Here is a 20,226-nt window from a genome sequence, read left to right as displayed (position 1 = left end):
CTATTACAGTGGTGATTTCCATTTATCCGGAGCAAAAACTAGCTTTAGTCTAAGGATAAACAGAGAGCAGAACAATGAGCATGCTTTCACAGCAGTATTCAAATTGTTAAAATAAAGGGGAAAATATTTCCAGAGCAACTTTTCCAAGTCTTCTAAATGCCTCAGGATACTATTTCATGATTAGAGTATTAAAAAAGCATTCTCTTACAAAAACCTGATGCGTAATGGAGATGTATTTAATTCCTTTTCTGACATTAATAAACCAGAATGATGTACAAAGGTATTGCCCAGCAAAATATTCATCCCTAACATATGTACTCTGTACTGAACTTTTTCAATAGATCCAGAAAACCAACCTCCACAAGTTAGAAAGCTCCACTAAAATGCATCAAAATACATGGTCAGATTTTTTTTTAATTTCTTACTTCAGCAGATATCAATATTTCTTAAAGAACTTATCAAGAAGAACCACAATTAACGCCAAAAGGATCCAAATACCTTTTTGGAGGTGTCAAAATGGAGAGAAAACACCTTAAAAAGCCTAGATCCAACTGCAGAATTACAGCTGACATTTTGTTGGTCATCACATAAACAGATTTTTGAGTGTTTTCATGTGTAAGAGAGAATTAAGCCATACTGCAATACTCTGGATTTTGCTGCAGGTTAAGGGTACAAGCAGTACTGTCACAACCTTGACCACATGAAGTAACAAGCTGAAAAACTGCAGCAATTAAACCATCTGAGAGCACAGTAATGGGATACCAAAGTTTCATCAGTCTCAACACAAAAGATCTGGGATAGCCTGGCTTCATTAAGAGGAGAATTTTCCCTTCTATTGGTTCATTTACTGCACATTTTGAGAGGCTGGGGCTGTGTTTTTCTCAAGTGTTAAAACTTGCTCCTGTTTCATTTGGAGTAACACAAACTCTGCAAGCAGCTGAACCAAAATCCAATACAATAGCTGCACAAGTATTACTTTTAGTGGCAAATTTGCCTTAAATAGACCCCACTGCAGATCCTGTGACCAACACGAATGTACTACCAACAGCCCTCGGTGTTCAGCTGCTTGTGAGGATGAATGAGGAACCACAGCCCAGGATACACTGAAGACTGGCAAGTACTCTTTGAGTTTTCCTGTGCCACAGGTCATGGAAAAGAAGGGCTCTGTCTTGAGGACAACTTTGGCTCAACACTGCAGTTTACTGCAGTAACCCATTCATGCCCTGAGTGCCATCTGTTCAAGCTACATCCTTGCTAAATGTAAAGCTGCCAATGAGATTCTGAACATGAAACAGTGCTTTCTCCTAACCCTAATAAGATTATTGTTAAGCAAATGAAATAGTAAGGCTAAAATTAGATGTGAAATGTATTTAAAAAAACTGAATGAAAAAATTTAATCATATGTCCTATCTGGATACATGTTCCTGAAGTAGTACAAAATATCCTGGTGAAGCTGCTAGCACAGCTCTAAAGTTAACCAGTTCTGCACTTAATTAGAAGTATCAATATGACCACAGTCAAGGCTTTGAACAGTTAGGAATAGCATCTGTGTCTATTAAATTCCATATAAAAGAAGAAATTGCAACATTTTAGAGAGAAGGAAATTACCTACTAGTTGAAAGAGAGAATGCCTGTGAAAGAGTACACATTGTCATTTCCAAGCCTGCAAAACTTGTACGTGCCTAAGTATTGTACACAAAGCTAAAAATACATATTTGAGTACTTTCGTTTACTTCCTGGATTTTGAGCTTTTACGATTCATGCAGATTACATGATCTGGCAAGGATACTGTCATAATGAAGTTAAAATCAAATAATTCCATAACTCCAAGAACTAAGATTTGACTAACAGTAAAGTCTTTAATTCAATGCAAAACCCTATTCTTATTGTTTCAAGTGGTTCATATCAGTATTTTCTATAACCTTGTACTACTGACAGAAAACTGAGGTCTGTTGCACACAGGAAAACAGTCATTCGACTACCTACATACCAGATATGGCTGGAAAACAATTCTAGGGTTATTTTCTTGTTTTGTGTGGGGAGAGTAAGGCTGATGTGATTTATTTGATAGGTACAAAATGCAAGACATTTCTAAATATATACATTTAGAAGTAGAGAGAGAGCTTTCAGTTACTCAGCTAAGACACAAGGGACTTGGGAAGTCTGTACTATCTGACGTGGAGCAAGAGTTTGAGCCAGGCTTTCACACAATCCCAGAATCATTTAGGTTGGAAAGATCATCATGTCCAACCTCTGACTGGACACAACCATGTAAACTAAACCACAGCCCTATGTGCCACATCCAGTCATTTCCTGAACAACTCCAGGGACGGTGACTCCATCACTTCCCTGGGCAGCCCATTCCAAAGCTTAACAACCCTTCCAGTGAAGAAAATTCTCACCATGTCCAACCTGCACCTGCCAAAGTCCACCTTGAGGGTATGTTCTCTCCTATTGTTGGTAGCCTGGTGGAAGAGACCAACCCTTAGCCCACTAGAGCCTCCTTTCAAGTGATTGTAGAGAGCAGTAAGATCTCCCTTGATCCTGTTCTTCTCAAGGCTAAACAGCCTCAACTCCCTCAGCCACTCCTCACAGGATCTGTGCTCCAGGCCCTTCCTCAGCTCCGCTGCCCTTCTCTGGACTCATTCCAGCACCTCAATGTCTTTATTGTGGCGAGGGGTCTAGAACTGGACAGAGGACTTGAGGTGTGGCCTCACCAGTGCCAAGTACAGGGGAAGAACCACTTCGCTCTTCCTACTGGCCACACTATTTCTTGGCCACCTGGGCACACAGTGGCTCATGCTCAGTCACTGTCAACCAGCACCCCCAGGTCCTCTTCTGGCCACTCTACCCCCAGACTGGAGAGATGCATGGGGTTGCTGTGGCCAAACTGCAGGACCAGCACTTGGCCTTATTGAACCTCATATTGTTGGGCTTGGCCCATGAGTCCAGGTTTATCACATCCCAGACAAATGCCCTGACCAGGAGGCCATTGCCTACCCCAGCATCTACCCCACCTACTATGCTGAACCTCAGGAGAGATTGTCAGCCCCTCTGAGTGACCTGCAAACTCATTACATGAATGGCTATTCTCACAGCTGACTTGGACACCTCTAACAGTGACTACCCTCTGACTCTGTACTGCAATTATGTGTGCCTCCTCATGCACATTCTATTTCTCATAACCTGGCTGAGATGAAGGCTGAAAAAAGGTTGTAGGAACTTATTTAAGGAAGTTTTGATTCATGAGTTTGTATCATCAGACAGCAGTACTGCAGTGTAAGTTACGCAAGAGTTCTAGAAGGCAGGGAGGAGCACATTTCAAACATGCAACAAGTAAGCAATCAGCTTTTAGAGAATAGGAGTTTTCCCTTCTTTTGCTACCTAATCACTCTACACTTTGATTTTATTACTCTCACACAATATTCACATGTGCAAAAACTACCCTGTGCTACATACTGATGTCATGCAGTCCCAGGACAAGTCTGTACCACTGAGTGAGTTAGAGTGCTCTGCCAATCTACTCCAGTTTATTGGGACTGTGCTTCTTGCTCTGTTTGTTGGGGTTTTTGTAAGATCTGGGATATCAAATTCCACCCACACCAGCAGCTGTTTTGATGATTCTGTCTCTTTCCTCGAGACCACGCAAAGACAATTCTCTATGGAAAAGTTCAGAAAATACACAAAGTCTAATAACAAGGAAAAATATTGTGAGTGCAAAGAGGTAGTTTTGCACTCCTTAGCATTATGAATACTTTTTATCCAAGCAATTACTTTTTCTTCTACACACTGAAGCATAACGTGATCCCTTTTTGCAAAGCAAAGTACAACACAGGATGTTACTTTAGCTTACTGCAAAGTACTATTTTGGCATTTCTTATTAAAAAATTTACTGTTTGCACACATGACTCTGCTGATTTGCCATTAAGTTCAATACCAAACAGAGTTCAAATGTTTTTTTAAGAAACCACCTCAGCTACACTGGAACTGTACAAACAGCTCTGAATGGATATGTAGCTATAGGTCAGACTGATGGATCTTTGTATGTACCTGGAAAGATCACTAAAGAGCACCTTGAAGCTCATCACTGTCTATTACCATGGAGGCTTGTTAAAAATGTGACTTCCAAAGTAAGAAATTTAAAATGGATCCACACAAATAAAAAGAATGTGCTGCAACATTGATTCTCAGGAAAAAGGTATATTTTCTAAACTGCCCCTCCAACCTGAAGGACCCCAAGTTCAAACTGTGTGCCCACCAGACATTCCTCCACTTCTTTCTTTGTTTTTAAACAGTGCATTTACTTTGGACAGAAAAGGGGAAAAATAGCCATAAAGTTCCCACTGTTATGAAAAACAGAAACAATTGCTAGAGTTACAAGCTCCTCACAGACTGAGCCAGAAGACGAACAGATCTGGGTCTCTACTTTCTCATACCCAGTTAACTCGAATTTAAAAATGCAACAATAACACAGTCGTGGCCATAAAACCTAATGCTTACAGAAACTGTTATTTGCCAAAACGAACTATGCAGCTACAGCTGTCACACCATCAGCTTTCTTTATCCTCAGCATATTTTGCTCTCAACTGCCTGGGTTACGTGCCCTTCATGCACAGAGAATACAAAAAAGGATAAACGTGACACCACAGATATCAAAGCAAACCACCTGACAAAGCCACTCAAATACAAATCAGCCTAATTACAGAGTTTGGTTTCCAAATGTTAATGTCACTTCTCATTCCATAGTTTCATTATTCTCAGTCTTTATGAAAAGAGGCAAGGTTATTAAACTGGTCTCAAAACAGTATTTGAGGGTTCTCAGTTTGTTGATGGATTTCCAGAGCCTGGTAAGTGGTTGGTAGTGCCAGCTTTTTTCCCCTGAATCAAAGCTGTTCTCTTCAAACCCATCTAAAGCCCAAAACCATTAAACCTGATGTCACCAAGAACACCACATTCAGACAATGTTCTCCATCCCCCTTACCCCTCTCCTATGACATACAAGATTATTCTGTTTCCTTACCCATTAACTGAGCTCTCTTTTGTCTTCCGTGTTCTTTAGTATTCGATCAAACCAGACTTGAATTAAGAACGCAGATCCAGACATGCTGTATCATAAAATAAGTTAAGAATAATGTTGTTGACCTGAAGCTGTGTACTAAGCAGCTGAGAGTGAGCCCAGCTGGAGCAGCTGCGACTCCCAGGACACCTTTTGCTGCCAGACATCATGAATCTTAAAGCAGAAAAATTATCCTTTCCTTTCTCCGCTTTGAAGCAAGCTGAGAGCCTGGCCCAAGGAAAAGCTCAGTCACACAGACAAGTTGTGACTGGGTTTCCTGCTTCTTACTCCAGAGATGTGCTGAGACAGTGAAAGGAGCTGTAAGCAAGGGGCAGATCTTCCCCCCCCAAAAATCCTTCAACTTGGGGCTGTGCAAGCTCAGAACCAAATTAAACTGCCCAAACTCTCCCTCTATCAGGAGTAACCAAGAGTGCTGGATACAGCTGTTGTGGCACTTCAGAACACAGCAAGGAGGTCTCAGCAGCTTTTGCCTGACCTTTTCACACAGAGCTTTTGAAAACACCTTTGAAAACTTACACAGGCAGGCCAGCTATATTTATAACACAATTTTGACAACAGGAACACCGAGACTGAGCATTTTACAGTCTGCTAGGGGAAAAAAAAACCTTGATAAAGGTGCTGCTTCATAAATAATGTCTGTCATGTTCACAGTCCCCATCCAGAATGCTGTCATCGATAGTGCATGGGCAGGGAGCGTAGGAAATCTGTGAGAAACAAACAGTGAATCACCAATTATTCTGATGGCAGCTCTGCCCTATGTGGCTTTTTACCAAGTCATTCTTCAGAGTGACAAGTCTGTTTGTTGGCTGGCACAACCTGGCACTTCATCAGATTGCGCACAGAACCACAGGCTAGAGTTCACGGCAATGGCAAAGGAGATTATGTAGTGTAACTTCTTGGATTTTTTTCTTTTCCTCCGAAATATCCACCCAGATGCTTTGTCCACCTTTAAAACAGCAGGCTGAAGAGCTGCCTACCTGCCAGGGTATGAGAGCCCCAGCTCAGAAACTCAGCCAGTCCCTCCTGGGTTGACACCCTGGCCATCAGCCTGGCTCCTGTAAGGAACCAAAGTGGTACATCAGATGTCCCTAATTTTGGAGCCTTATGAAAGCCCAGGGAAATCAATGCTGAGGCCTCAGCATTTCAGTGCCTCTTAGATGTGATATTAAATCCTCAATTTATACCTCACCTCCATTTCCAGTATCTTTTCACACCACTACCCAGGGCTGAGAGGTGCCAAGACCAGCTGGTGTGCTGCACACTAGGCGTCAAACCATATAAGATTTCCAAGGCAAAATAGCTGTCTTCCCTGCAAAGAGAGCTAAATAACCCCAGCAAAGTACTGTCCCTGACTGTCAAGATGCTGCAGCCAAAGAGCAGTGTCCTGCTAGTCCTCTCATAAACATGCTGGACATTTGTAGTCCTTGCAATCTTTCTTCAAAAATAAGTTTCTTCAGCCCATATGTCCCTTGTGCCAATATTCTTTGAGTTTCCTTAACGAGCAAAACTGCTATTTATAAAACTGGAAATGGGGTTGTGCTCCTTCATGAGCCTGGCTCACTCAACCCATGTGACGAAGGAACTGCCATTTCCAGGCTCTGCACAGTAGCTGCCCTGCAAACAAAACTAAAAATCACCAACCTTTATTGGTGGCCTGCATAAAGATAAAATTTAATGGCTGTGAAGTACCCAACTAGCCTGTCCCCTTTTTATTTATGGGCTCCAGAGATGAGTTTTCTCCCCTTTATCTTACATTAAAAAAATGTGAAACAATATTGAAACTATAGGTTCCAATTCATATTTATTGGAAATACAGGTTGACAGTTTCCTTCTCAGAAACTGAATTCTGCTTTGAACCAGGATTCTTCAGGTTATTCAGTAACTAAAAGTGTTCTGTGCAAAAAACCTCTGTTCTTTGTGGCACACTGTCTAGTTGAACTTATTTGTATACAATTTCTACTAGCTATCAGCACATCTAGGGAATTCTTTTTCCCATTTCAAACTACTTTTTTCAGTAATGCACAGCTTTTTATTTAAAAATATGCTATCAGGATTAAATGATATAATACAAAATGTTCACAGCTTAAGGAAAGGTTATATAAAATATATCCTAACAGCAACAAAAAGAAATAAAATGAACATTTGTTCAGTACTTTGGATTAATTTCTTCCCAGAGCAGTCAAAAATATTCATCTTAAAATTTTGATTTGAGCTTGGCCTAAACGCTCATTGAAAAATTAGATGCTTCTGAGATTGTAATTTTGTCATTCACAGACAAGGAGCATGGGACATTTAGTTTAACTGTGCAAAATTCCAAGGACTCACTCACACTCTGTAGAGGCACAGGATTAGGAGAACCAAATTAGCGGGCATTGAGAATTCCTCTGGCTGATCTCTTGTTACACCAGTGACCAACTCTAGATATAAATGCCTCATGGGACTGTCAAAAATAGCTTCAGAAACAAAATTGACCTAAAATCTCTTTTTCAGTGAGAGAAAAAAAGAATAAATATCAGGATTTTGTCTTAGAAGAACACTCATGAAAGAGATGTTTTCTGTGGATGAAAATGATGGCTTGGTGAAAAAGTTAAAAGATTTTTGCAGCTAAGAATGATGGATTTTGTCCAAAATGTGTTGGTATGCCTCATGATGAAGGCTGCCATTCAAGAACTTTGTATGCTTGGCTCCCTTTCCCCTTGCAAGCAGGAGTTCCTGTGACAGATTCCCTTCTCCACCTCCAGGGATGACACTGTACCAGCAAAGGCCCTTCAGGCTCATTAGAAAGAACCTGGGGTATAAAACCCCCTGCAGAATAGCTTCCAGGAGACACAGCAGAGCTATTGTGATTACAAACATACTGGATCTTTACACTTCCATGAAAAGTAACTGAAAAACACTGACTAGTTTAGGATTTCCTGGACTCTTTTTTGAACTCTACCATGGAGCCTGAGACACAGGCTAAGCATTCAGAGTTATACAGTTATATGCATTAGGTTCAGCTGAGAAAACTCACTCAAAGATAGAAATAAGAGAAGTACAACAACCTCTATTAAATTTACGCTTCATATGATCCTAAGACCTGTGAAAACAGAGAAGTAGTTGCTAGTTGCATATGCAAAAAGGCACTTTAATTATATCTCAGCTGTCTGGTCCACTAACCACAAAACATGCATCTGCTCCAGAGACTCTCTGCCTGTGCCTCACAATCTCTAAAAAGCAGAAAGCAAATAAAACCCAATTAAAAATATTTAACTTAGGGGTTTTTATCTCTTGATTGTAAGTGTTATCCATCACCAGAAACTGATGGCTCCAAAAGAGATTACATAAGTACTGTGCCAAGTTATATTAGACTCTAATAAAAGCCCATACATTGAGACAAATGAGGAGAGAACATGCAGCATCATTCCTCTTTCCAGAAAAGGAAAACATCATAAGGAGCTGCAGAGACTGAAAAGCCAATGGAGAGCAGAAAAGCCATCCTGGAGGAACCAAAGCTGGGTTTGCTCAGACATGCTGTTGTTGTAATCTTCAGGAAGAGTATGCTCTGTATTTTCTCAAAGACTTCTAAAAGCAGTCAAACATATTCCGAGTCATTGTAATATCCTGAAAACGCCACTTTACAGCTTTGCTTTTATAAAACCACAGAGCAGATTTTATTTTTAGCATAGCTCCAAAATCCAGGTGGGACAAGCAACATTAGGAACAGCCCACACCTCAACAGTCCTTGAACCACAAGAACAAACTCCCACCTTGGGAGGTATTTAGATTTCTCACCTGCAGACAACAGAGCATACAGAGAACTACAGACTCAACTGATATTTTGAAAAATGCTGCACTAGATTTTAAATGAGAAGAGGGTGCAGGGAGGGTCTTGTAAAGGCCTCAGAGGGAGCTGTACGGCCAGGGAGAAGCTGGCAGCAGCTCCCCAAATGTGCAACCACAGCTCCAAGTCCAGTTTCAGAACCAAAGCTCAAAGAGCACAGATCCTACTCCCAAAGCATTTGAAAAGACATGTCTCCATCCACAGTCTCCAAAGGAAAGACAAACATAAACAAACTCAGAGGCAGACTGAAAACCTATTTTTAGATAAATGAAGAGCACAAAAGCTTTCCAATGTCCTCTTCTTACCCCCTCTGCTATTTTTTGTGTTCCACTCCCCTTACTCCCGGTATGCTTTGGCTGGTGACTGTCAATGCTTCCTGCTCCTACTTCAAAGTTTTAATGGCAATCTAGCAAGCATCCCCAATAAAATTATTTTAATATGTCTCTTAAGTGGCCACAACAGCTACTCTTGACATTATTATTACTGTAATTAAAACATACCTTAGTCACTCAAATATCTACATAAGCCTCTTTGAATTTTACCTTTCATTATTGACTGAGCGAAGATTTCAGAGGAGGAAACCAAGAGTGTGGACTTTAAGAGCCAGTATGAAGCTGTTGCAGAAAAAAAGGCACAGACACAGGAAGTTAAAGAGCTTTCACTGCAGTATCCTTGTAAAACCAACAATTGCCTTCCAGGTTGAGTATCCTGCTGGATCTCACACTGTTGCTGTACAAAGAACTCCCCACCCCACAGACGCATAGCAGCACTGCATATTGCTTTTGAACTTTTATCAAACTCTACTCACATCAAAACACCACAGCACTTCAGCTTACTATCAAAAATTTCCAGTAACCTATGTGTCTAGAGAATAGATTAATTTTGAGGTTTACAGGGTCTAAAGAGTTCTTATCTGCATTATGCCCTTCAATGAGCTAAATAAAATTACTGGATACAGCTGATTAATAATCACAAACAATATTCAAGGGAAACTCAATCCAAAAGCCTGTATTTTGAAATAAGAAGGATTAAACTTAAGTATCATTGCAACATGCTTCTAAAAGGCTGTGGATGCGTTTTAGTTGATTGCCTTAGACATGCTCTTTGTTTTCCAGATTCCCAGGGATCTCCCACAGAAAATTCTGCACTAGGGGGGAAAGTCTACCTTATGCCAACTTCCTTCAGAATTTATACTCAATTTAATATAATTACATGTATGTACTCACTTAAGTGTCCAGCTCTTCAGAGAAGTCACCCTGGCTTAGCTGCAGTATGACAATTTTCAATAGCTGAAGTTGTTGCTATTTGCTCAGAAACAGGATGACAGAAAAAAACAGATATAAATAAAACTCTTTAAGAGCCTTTACTCAGGTCTGAAGAATTCAACAGCTGCATCCCATTCAAAAAACGGAACAGAATAAATATCCTCAGCTACAAGAATGACTTTCCAGGGGCCAAGCTGAAAATTAGGTGCATTTCTAAAAGAAGACACTGATTTTAAAGGCATTTGCAACACTTGCACATTTTGTGGTATTTTTACGAGTTAAAATATCTTTGTGCTATTTGCTTTAAAGCTTTATCTCCAGGAGGTATGTGAAAGTCTAGGCACGTCTCATTGGATGCATTCATGTAAGGAATATATAAAACCCCAGTTGTTGCAGAGAGAAGCCTGCAGGTGTGCTCTATGAGCTTTTAGAAAGAGAGAACCTGAGAACATTGTATTACAAGAAGTGTTTTGGTAAAGACAGATACAGCTAGTCAATAACGCTTGCAGTCGGAAACTGAAGGAATAGTAAGAATTCAGCATTTGTTAAATGCATAACTCTGTTTATTATTCCACAGAAAGCTACTTCCCTTACACTTCTCCTTTCAAGCCCTCCACTGAATAAGCATTAAACATGCTTTTCCTCTCTGACTTTTCACACAGCACAGAATTAACAAAAGCATGTTACTGGTGTTATTACTTTCATCATTATTATTATTCATAAATAACTCATTACAGAGTGAACTTCCTCGGGAAGAAGAGATTCCTTCAGGAACCCCTTAGACTTTGTGAAATTTCACCCACTCCATTTGACAGAGAAATTAAAGCCAATAATAACAAAAGTGCAGGCTAATTATGGATGCTTTAAATGCTGACACGTCAGCTGTGGGGCAGGCCAGAGCTACAGTGGGACTGCTTTCAAAATACCTCCATCTCTAACTAGACATTCACTTCCAAACAGCAGTGAGAAACAGGAACTTTTGGGGAAGCAATTAATTTTGTTTGGCTTACAGAGATAAGGGCAAAGCTTCAGAAATGCCTTTTTCCTCATTTCCTCCCATGCAGGGAGGGAGTGCAAGGTGGCCAGCCCAGAGGTATATGTCTACATTGTGGCTAAATAGCAAACATGTAGTGAATGAACTGAATTCCTGCATTAAATACCATTTTCCCTGGCTGCTGAGCACCACTAAGTTTCCTCCAAGCTCTGACCTTTGCTAGCAAGGCCGCAGATACATGATGAAGACACTTACCAGTGGCCAACTCCACAGCTGTTTGGTAAAACACGGGGTTTTGTGGCAAAGTTGCCAACAAGTTTCCCAAGGCTGAACGTTCAGCCCCAGCCCCTCCCAGTTGTCCCCTGAAAGAAGTGGCTCCAGCAGATCAGAGTGCCACCACCTTCAGTGCACTGACCCATCCTAACAGAGTCCAAACCATGCTTCACACAAAGCTGCAGACCCTGCAGTGTTCACAAAACAGCTCAAGGCTACAGTTCATTAACTTCACGCCCAACAGTGAAAACGTCAGCTGGACATGTACCTGCCATTCCTTAGCTCGTTGTCTGCTGTAATTCCCCAAAGCCCAAATGACTTTTATAGGGATAGGGCTGGGTGGAGCATCCCTGGGAAGAAGGAGACCACGGGCTGCCTTCTTCAGCTGCTACAAGGGTCTTTTCCCCTAGGAACTGGGCATATGCTGTGCTATTACAAAACAGACAACAGTTGGTCGCAGTTTTTAATTGTAACTACTACTGGCTTTCAACTAATTTGGTGCCAACCTCTAGAAGAATGGTTTCCAGCAGCACAAAAATTTACCCTGAAAATTGCCCCAATGAGTTCTGTTACTAAGGATGTGAACTTCCACAAAAATTAACAGCAGTACAGAGAACGAAATACCAGATGAAGCAATAATATACTCATCACGAGTTGTGATACACTATGGCTATGTAACTAATAGCAAGTATTATAAACTAACAAATCAATGATGCCTTAAGCTTCCTTGCCTTTCACTGTCTCACTCAACAAACCATCCACAGCCTTCTACAGGAAAAGAGTCAAAGCTCTTCCAAGTCCCTTAGAGCTTGGCAATTGCTAGTCTGTCCCACACAGGAGGCATTCAGGCTACCCCAGACTGCACAGAGCAGCATGCAACAGAGAAGTGCAAAGAGCAGAGAATCCTCAGACTGCAATGACATAGTTAATGTCCTCCTCCCTCATCGTTTCCAAAAGGCTAAAACTGCCTTCTATGTGAAAGCAAATCAGAAGACAATAGTACAAATACCATCCATAGTTCACACTTCCAAGAAGACTCTGTTTAAGAGCAAATGATCTCCTAAATTACTTTCCAAAAAAAGCTCCATTTTTTCTGCTAGTTAATAATTACAGAAGAATTTTCTCAAATTTATTGATGGTGGGAAAGAGCACTGCAGTTAGAACATTGTTTTCTTGTAGAACTGAAATAACATTTTTTTCCAGATTTCCACAGAGATGTTCAGTGGAAAAATGCCCAGTATCCTGAAACATTTCTCTCTGGGAATTAATTTTACTCTTTCCTTCCCTATAGTCTTTTATGGATGTGCAGAAAAGCACATAATAAAACAATAGGCAGCCTTTAAAAGCACATTGAAATAGTAATTTCTGATATCTTCTGATATCAAAAGTGTCTAGCTGTGGGTTTATTATACAGTATTCCAAATCAGTACAGATTTTCTTCCAGCCTAAACCAGCCTTTCTACCAGGTTGTTTTTTTAAAAAGTTTCTCTTCAGATCCAATGGTAGGAATCAAATTCTATTTGTGTTAGGTTTTTTTATACAAATAGGTGCATAAAAAAGAGAGGAGTGAACTCCTTTACCTAAACCTTAACCTCTGAAGGTAGAAGACTAAGATGCCAAGTATCAAACCATGACTGCATGTCTCAAGTTCTCATTTATTTTCAATTCTTCTGGTAATTACAGAAGTAATTCTAAGAATCATCCATCATCCTGATGAAGATTTCCTTACAAAACATGCCTACTTGTTTTTTCACTGTACCATGGGTGAGAGGGTAAGAATCATTTCAGATGTGCAAGGTGAATAGTTTTTGTACACCTAAGATTACCCACACAAAAACTCTCAGAAAATTAGGAGAGAAAGAGGGCAGAAGGTGGTAGAATGAAGAGGGCAGGAGCACTGACCCAGCTCGTTTATCTCACCAGAGAATAGACCAGAGATACATTCCAGAACTGGTAATCATTTCAATTACAGCACCTCACACAACCGATTTAAGTTAGCCTCGCCTTCTGCAGTAGGAACTGGTATGTGTTAAGAGATACTGAGCACAGCAGTGAGCCAGCCATCCATCCCACCACCTTGCTGCTGTTCCTGCAAGAGACAAGAGGCTCCTGTCCAGGGGGAGAGCTGACAGAGGCAGGTCTGCAGCCACAGCCTTCATCTCAGTGTCCTCCCCCTAAAAGCGCTCACCTCCACCACTGGGACTCAGCCATGAGCTGACAGGAAAGTCCTGAAGGCACACAGGCAACCTCAGCTGGCACCACTTTGGGTTTCTTACCGTGTTTGCCCATTTTTCTTCAATGTTTTCCTCCAGTCCTACTAAGAAAGCCTACAGTGGTAGCTACTCCCCCTCCTGCCCTTCAGCCCTGCAGGACTACCACAAAAGGAAAACAACAGCTGTATGATACAAAGGCAACTAAGCAGCTCTTAACATCAGAAAAGAATACAGCAATAAATCAAAGGGATGAGGAGGGAAAAGGACTGCCATTTATCTTCTGCTTACTACCTCTCCTGTATTACAGCATATACAGTATTTCAGCAGCAGTATGATTTTAAAGATAACTATCCCTTGTAAACTCTATTCCCTTTTTACCCACCTGTGATGAATTATTTGAGGCAACTCTAGAGAATGGCAGTCCAAGTTGCATCCCACTGTCCAGGCTGTGCCCTGAGGGATGACTCTGTCCTGTTCCCTAACACTTCTGTCATCAAATAGCACAGCCTCTCAGCAGACAACTATTTTGCTGTATAATGTAGCCCTGGGCTGGCCATACAGACTCATTCTAGACAACACCAGGGATTGCCTTTGCAATGCCTAAAATTTAAAATTAAAAAAAAAAGTACATTAAAAAAATTGTATTTGCCCTTATTAAAACACGATTCACAAAAACCATTTGATAGTCTACTGATTTGTGTACATACAGCTGCTTAGATTTATATTATGCTGGCATAAAAATCAGCACAATTTTGCTTGAAATAAATACAGGACTTTTTTCTTAACAAAATGCTTGAAAGGTCACTTTGTAGTACACTGCTGTTGAAGAAAACATTATTAATCAGGATGTTACCTCATGTTTTTGAGTATCTCATTTCACAATTTAGGATCCACATTTTGGATGTAAAAAATTATACTGAGTGTTTCCCACTGACCTTACAATCAGATTTGCTCATTCCAGTTTGAATTAATAAGGCTATTAAATCACTTAGCATTTGTCCTCATGTAAACAACAGTCACAATGTGCTACTTCACTCTTGGTCACATCACACACTTCCTCACAGACTTTTCTTTGTGTAAAAGGCATCTTCTCTATAAAGACATACCTTCTGGATAGAAGATAGACTCCAAACTGCAGACATTTACCTTGCCAATAGTACTATGTTGCTATCTAACGCCAAGGATGGAGAATTTATTGGCTCTGCTGACAGCTTTAAAACTCCACAAGCCAAGAAGCATTAATCTAAGCCATCATGTGGGTTTTGTGCTGTGCTGGATCTAGACCTGTTTTCTAAATCTTGGACTCTTCCTCACCAGTAAAAAAAACCCAGGGAAACCAGTGCAAAACACAGATACAGCTGGAGCCCTGCAGAAGCTGTAAGGATTCAATAAAAATGTGGAAGCAGATATGTGTGTGTCTGCATAACACATATGGGTATGCATGCATCACTAATTTAAGAGAAAAACACCTTACATTTAGAACAATTCGTTGACAAAATAGTAATAATAGAATGAGAACACTCAGTTGTTCCAGGTTGAGATGCAGGGGCAAAAAGCTATTACAAGGAGGAAAACCTCATGGTTTTTTCCTATACCCCAATTTCCTACCCAGGCTGAGTAACTGTATGCCTCTAGGTAGGCTTGGCCTGCAAAATTCTCACTGTGCCCTACTAGTACACTGGCAAACACATCTGAAACAACAAAAACCCCACCTACTGAAACTTGTAACATGCTGTAACAAGTAATTACCTGTTTTAATTTGCCGTATATTTAACAAGCTTCCATAAAAAGGTACCAACAGAGCCTAAGCATAAAGAGAGCCATGCAGGATATTGTTACATGATCCTTTATTAGGTGGAGGGTTTTCCAGTGGGTCAAGAGCCAACCTCACCTTGTTTATTCTACTGTGATAATGAATATTCCCGCCTGTTTGTATGGCACCTTGGTCTGAAGATTTCTGAGGTTTCTAAGTGCTGGTAGAGACAGACCCCACTGTCCCCAAAGGAGGCTGTTAGAGGCCCAGAGAAGCTGGCTTTAGTCACGGGGTTGTCACTGCCATGCCAACCCTGACTACACACACACGGGGAGAAGACACAGATCTCTATAGCCAAGGAACTTGTATGTGACCAACCTCATGCAGCTGGAAAGTAACAAAACAGCAATGCAATTATTACTGTGGCAGCACGGTTAACTTGTAGCTCCTTAGCATGACCAGAATTAAAATGAATGTATCAAGGTGTTTTGCCACTCAGAGCACACATGTGGCTGGCTGCCTCAGCCCTACCACCTGCTAAGCTTCAGCAGCCCTGTGATGTTCCCAATACCGTGACTTATCACCGCTGATATGGACACTCGTTCTCTCACTCGGCTGAAGTGCGGTGTTGTCGTGCTGGAGAAAACCACAAACCCATAACCAAAGGCCAAAATGTATATTCACAAACTCCACATGTCTGGGCTCATGCCCTGGCAGTGACCCAGCTGGCAGGGAACAGCCTTAATCCACACTATAAAACTGCCTCCCCCTTCAGAGTAGCCATGTCTAAATGGTCTGTCAAAAATAACTCCTGGCCTGTGCTCACCACATACACTGATGGCACAGACGAGAGGCCTAGCACCAGAAGATGCTCCTGACATGGTTCCATCTCTGTGTAAACACAGCTCAAGACAGCTGAGAAGGAGGCAGAAAGGCAGGCATGGGACTGAACTATCTCTAAGAAAGTTACTCATGCTCTGCAACCAAGCGAGAGAAGACATGAAGCAGTACCATCAAGAGTAAACCAAGGGGGCATAGAGAGAAGCTTCTCTTTGGTTTGCTTCTGATTTCACAGTTGTACTAGACCTGTGCTGCCTATTGGCTCACCTTCAGAATGCATATGAAAAAGAGAAAGAGGTTCTGGCCTGTGACTGAGCAGGCAAATTCTTCAAACCTGCACAAAGAAGGCAATACTCCATTTTAGGTTTATTTTTGCTGCCCAACCTTTGTGAAATACTCACATAATAAACTGTGTTTATACTACACAGTTGTAAGTCACAACAAAAAATAACTTACATTTATCACTAATAGCAGTGCTATACAATAAATAACATTTTACCCACATTAGGACAGTCTTTCCAAGGTAAGCTCAGTCCTACTGACAGTCACACTACTCTTAAATGGGCTCCAAGCTTCTCCCAGCCTTCAGCTAGATTAAGGTCAAATGTCAGAACACTTAATATACCCCAAGGCAGACTGATTTATACATTTGTTACCATCCAATGCTGTTTTCTTACAAAGCAGACACTGGGATTGCTTCTCTGAAATTACACAGGAAGCTGTACACTCCAGCTAGCAAAGACAGCTGAAGCTACCACTATTATTTACAGACAGTAGCAAGTACTTGTTTTACCTACTCGCCAGCACACACCACAGTCAGTGGGACCTCATGTCCAAGCAGTTATGCACAAAATGACTTGCTCTTTTCAGTGACAGCCAAATCAGTAAATCTCTGAAAATACAAAGGGTATTTCTCCTTTGGCCACTCTGTTGTATTTGACTTGCAGCAAATTTGGCTGTTGGCAGTCCTTAGCTCTGCAAGAGCATGGTAGCAGCGCTGTCTTCACTGCACATTTTAAACCAGATCTGTCAGCTCAGTATATTTTTCTATTTTGACTCCTGCACAATTCTTCCAATTCCAGAACAAAAACAAAACAAAAAAATACGAAAAAAACCAGAAATAAACAAAATACCCCAAAACCATGAAGGACTTGTTGTCCCAGCTACTAAGAGGAGACTCCACTCTTTCCAAGCCCCTCTCTTCTGGTTCTTCTGAGACAAGAGAACAGCTTGACATTTTCCTCAACTTTGGAAAGGCAAACGAAAAAAACTGAGACCTATGATCCAGCAGATTTATTTTCCTACCTTGAGAAGGCTAAGAAGGAACTGTTGCAGCCTATTTAGTCTTTTTCCTTTAGCCCAGAGAAAATAATCTTTCCAAAGGAAAGGAGATATTCTACTCACTCTTTGGCAGAAGGTGATCCCCCATTAGTCCTTGAAAAGTAATAGCAGAAGGGAGATTCTCATCTACGCAATAAAACACTAACGGACTCCGTGTAAGTTGCACAGAGCAGGTAGTTCAGGCTGCATAAGGGTTTTTGATAAAGTTGGATTGTGCCAGCAAAAAAGGTACTTGTCATTTCCCGGTCAATTAATGCTGAGCATTTTTCAGTCCATTTTACCTCAGCTAATGACTATCCAACCAAACTACTTTTCATCTCCTTCTGCTACTTAATGCAGAACATTAACATTAGCTTCTAATTAAAGAATTCTCACAGGATATGGAAATTTTATGTCACAGAAAACATTTGGGTTGATTTACAGTACTATTGCATTTTATTTTTTATTGTGTGAAGAAACATCTGTAACCTACCGTGCCTTACTCAGCATTTCTGAAGTGCTCATCCTAAGACTCTAATAGTGTTAATAATGTAATGAAATTGAATACATCACTTCAAAGTTTAGTGTATTAACCTAACTTTCATCACCATGAAAACCCTGAATATTTTGGTCCTGAAACTTCACACCAGGACAGCAGAAACACCATGTCTGGCTCACAAAATACATACCTAAATACTTGAGAAGCCAGGGCCTTTTACATCAAACTTGAAATTTTGTTTCCTGAAATTATTTCTGAATATTATCAAACCACACACTTAAGCTTATTTTCATGACCTGATATAGCACTTCTAGCACAGAACATGACCTAAATTGGCTTATTGCAAGAAAAGCAAAATACCTTACTTCTCTTTAACTCCCAGCTGTGACAATGTGAATGATGGATGACCTCAAAGCCTTATTTGTAAAGGCATGAAGTCACTAAGTGCTGGGAAATGGAAAACCCTTCAGAATGTGATCCAAATGCAGGAGTTCACCCATCCACTCTTCTCCTCTTCACTGGGAGAGCAAGGATGTTCTCTGTAGGGAGAACTGGGTGCTCACTCTCGGGGTAAGGCATGCGTGACAGTTCTGTGATCACTTAAAACTGTGCAAATAGATACTAATCCTCCTCTCCTCCAACACTGAATCTTGAAGCTGTGAAATCTTTTTGCTGGAAACCTATTATTTCTTAAAACTATGAGGAACAGGACAAATTCCTGCTGTGGAAATATCAACTCCACCCAGATTCTTCACTCTGCTCATAGCAGCACATTGAAGGCGTGACCTCCTTAACTTTGATGCACACTTCTGAATAGAGGTCACTTCAGCTAATACTTTTAGCAAGACAAATGCACCACACCATTATAATAATAAACGATATGAGAATTTGGCACAAAATGCTCTGATCTGTGAACTAAGTTACATTAAGACAGTTAAAACAGCCAGGAAAATGAGAAAAAAATTAACTCAAGCAAGGGAGTGGTCTTCAAGGCAGCTCTTAAGTAAATATTTTTATCATTTTTTCAAAAGTCTTCTGTGAGATTTCTCAGAGAAAAAAATCCTAAACCCAACCCCCAAAAAACCATGAGAGCAAAAACTCAACCCAGCAAGAAGGGATCATGCACAGCTCTCAAATATTTTTGCAGATTCTCCATTTGCTAAAGCTTATTGTTTTTTTAAGGCTATGACTGCTCCCACATTCCTGTCTCAGAATCTACTAAAGCTGTGCTGTTGGCAAGTATTGCTACATTACTTTTAAATGACATTTAGTCCTTTTGCTCTTGGTACTTATGAACAGGGCTTCAAAATTAAAGGGAACTGCCCTCAGAGATTGCAAAAACAATGGAGACCAAAACCAAAAAAAGCTCAAACATTTGCATTCTATCTTAAGATAAAATCCAAAGTCCAGTTTTATCACCAGTTTGTTGTTCCCACTAAATAATAAATGAACGAAGTTTTCAAACTGACTGCAGAAAATCTGTCCCTGGTATCTACAGATTGTTTATTTTAATTCAGATGCTAATATATGAGCATTGTTTTCTGCTGAAAAGAAGACAAGCAAATGACAAGCAAAGCAGTATTTTTTCCCCCTCTTATTAGAAAAATTAAAATTTGAGAAAGACAGAGGGATGAATGTTGGCCACTTGCCTCCTCGGTGAACATTTGCTACACCAGTGGATAACAGAGTCATGTTGTGACTACAACAGCAATTCAGTGTCGTTAAGCTTAACAGTGAATACTCCTCTTACTTTCTGATGCAACATCAACCATATATATACGAAACTATGAAGAGAAAATTCCAAAGGAAAGAATAAAGCTGGTCTGTACAGTAAGTGCTCTGACCAGATTTTAGCAATATTTTAGAGATTTTATTCTCTGGGGAATGAATGCCTTGTCTGATCCATGAGGCAGTGCGCCCCTGGCTGGGGAAGGCAGAGCCCTGGTGCTGAGAGCTGCTGTGGGGCAGGGAGGGATCCCTTCAGATCAGGGACCTTTCTAAACCCCCAGGGTTCCCCAAGGCAGCGGGTGCAGGTGGCTGGATCACTCAGTGGTCAGGGAGATGGAGAAGAGCTGTGGCACAGCAGCACACAGACATGCCCTGGAGCTGCAGGGGAGTGTTAACAAAGACCCACCTTGGTCTCAGAGGCAGCACATGGCATTTATCAGT

The 20,226-nt window shown here is 40.8% G+C and overlaps 1 protein-coding gene across 6 annotated transcripts in view; it reads right to left on the bottom strand.

The window, feature by feature from the left end:
• Window positions 1-20,226, bottom strand: part of ARHGAP6 (Rho GTPase activating protein 6) — a 319,510-nt gene that overhangs the window by 71,342 nt on the left and 227,942 nt on the right. The window contains exon 1 of one of the 6 annotated variants that reach the window (XM_085052214.1): window positions 5,021-5,129. The exons of the other annotated variants lie outside the window; for them this stretch is intronic. The gene's annotated coding sequence lies outside the window, so the exon portion shown is untranslated. Of the gene's footprint in view, window positions 1-5,020; window positions 5,130-20,226 lie in introns of those variants that run through there. 6 annotated transcript variants of the gene reach the window in all.

Source organism: Lichenostomus cassidix, chromosome 1 (genome assembly GCF_008360975.1).
Source record: "Lichenostomus cassidix isolate B80296 chromosome 1, HeHo_3.0, whole genome shotgun sequence".
Lineage (NCBI taxonomy): Eukaryota > Metazoa > Chordata > Aves > Passeriformes > Meliphagidae > Lichenostomus > Lichenostomus cassidix.
This window is presented reverse-complemented; position numbering and strand designations above follow the sequence as displayed.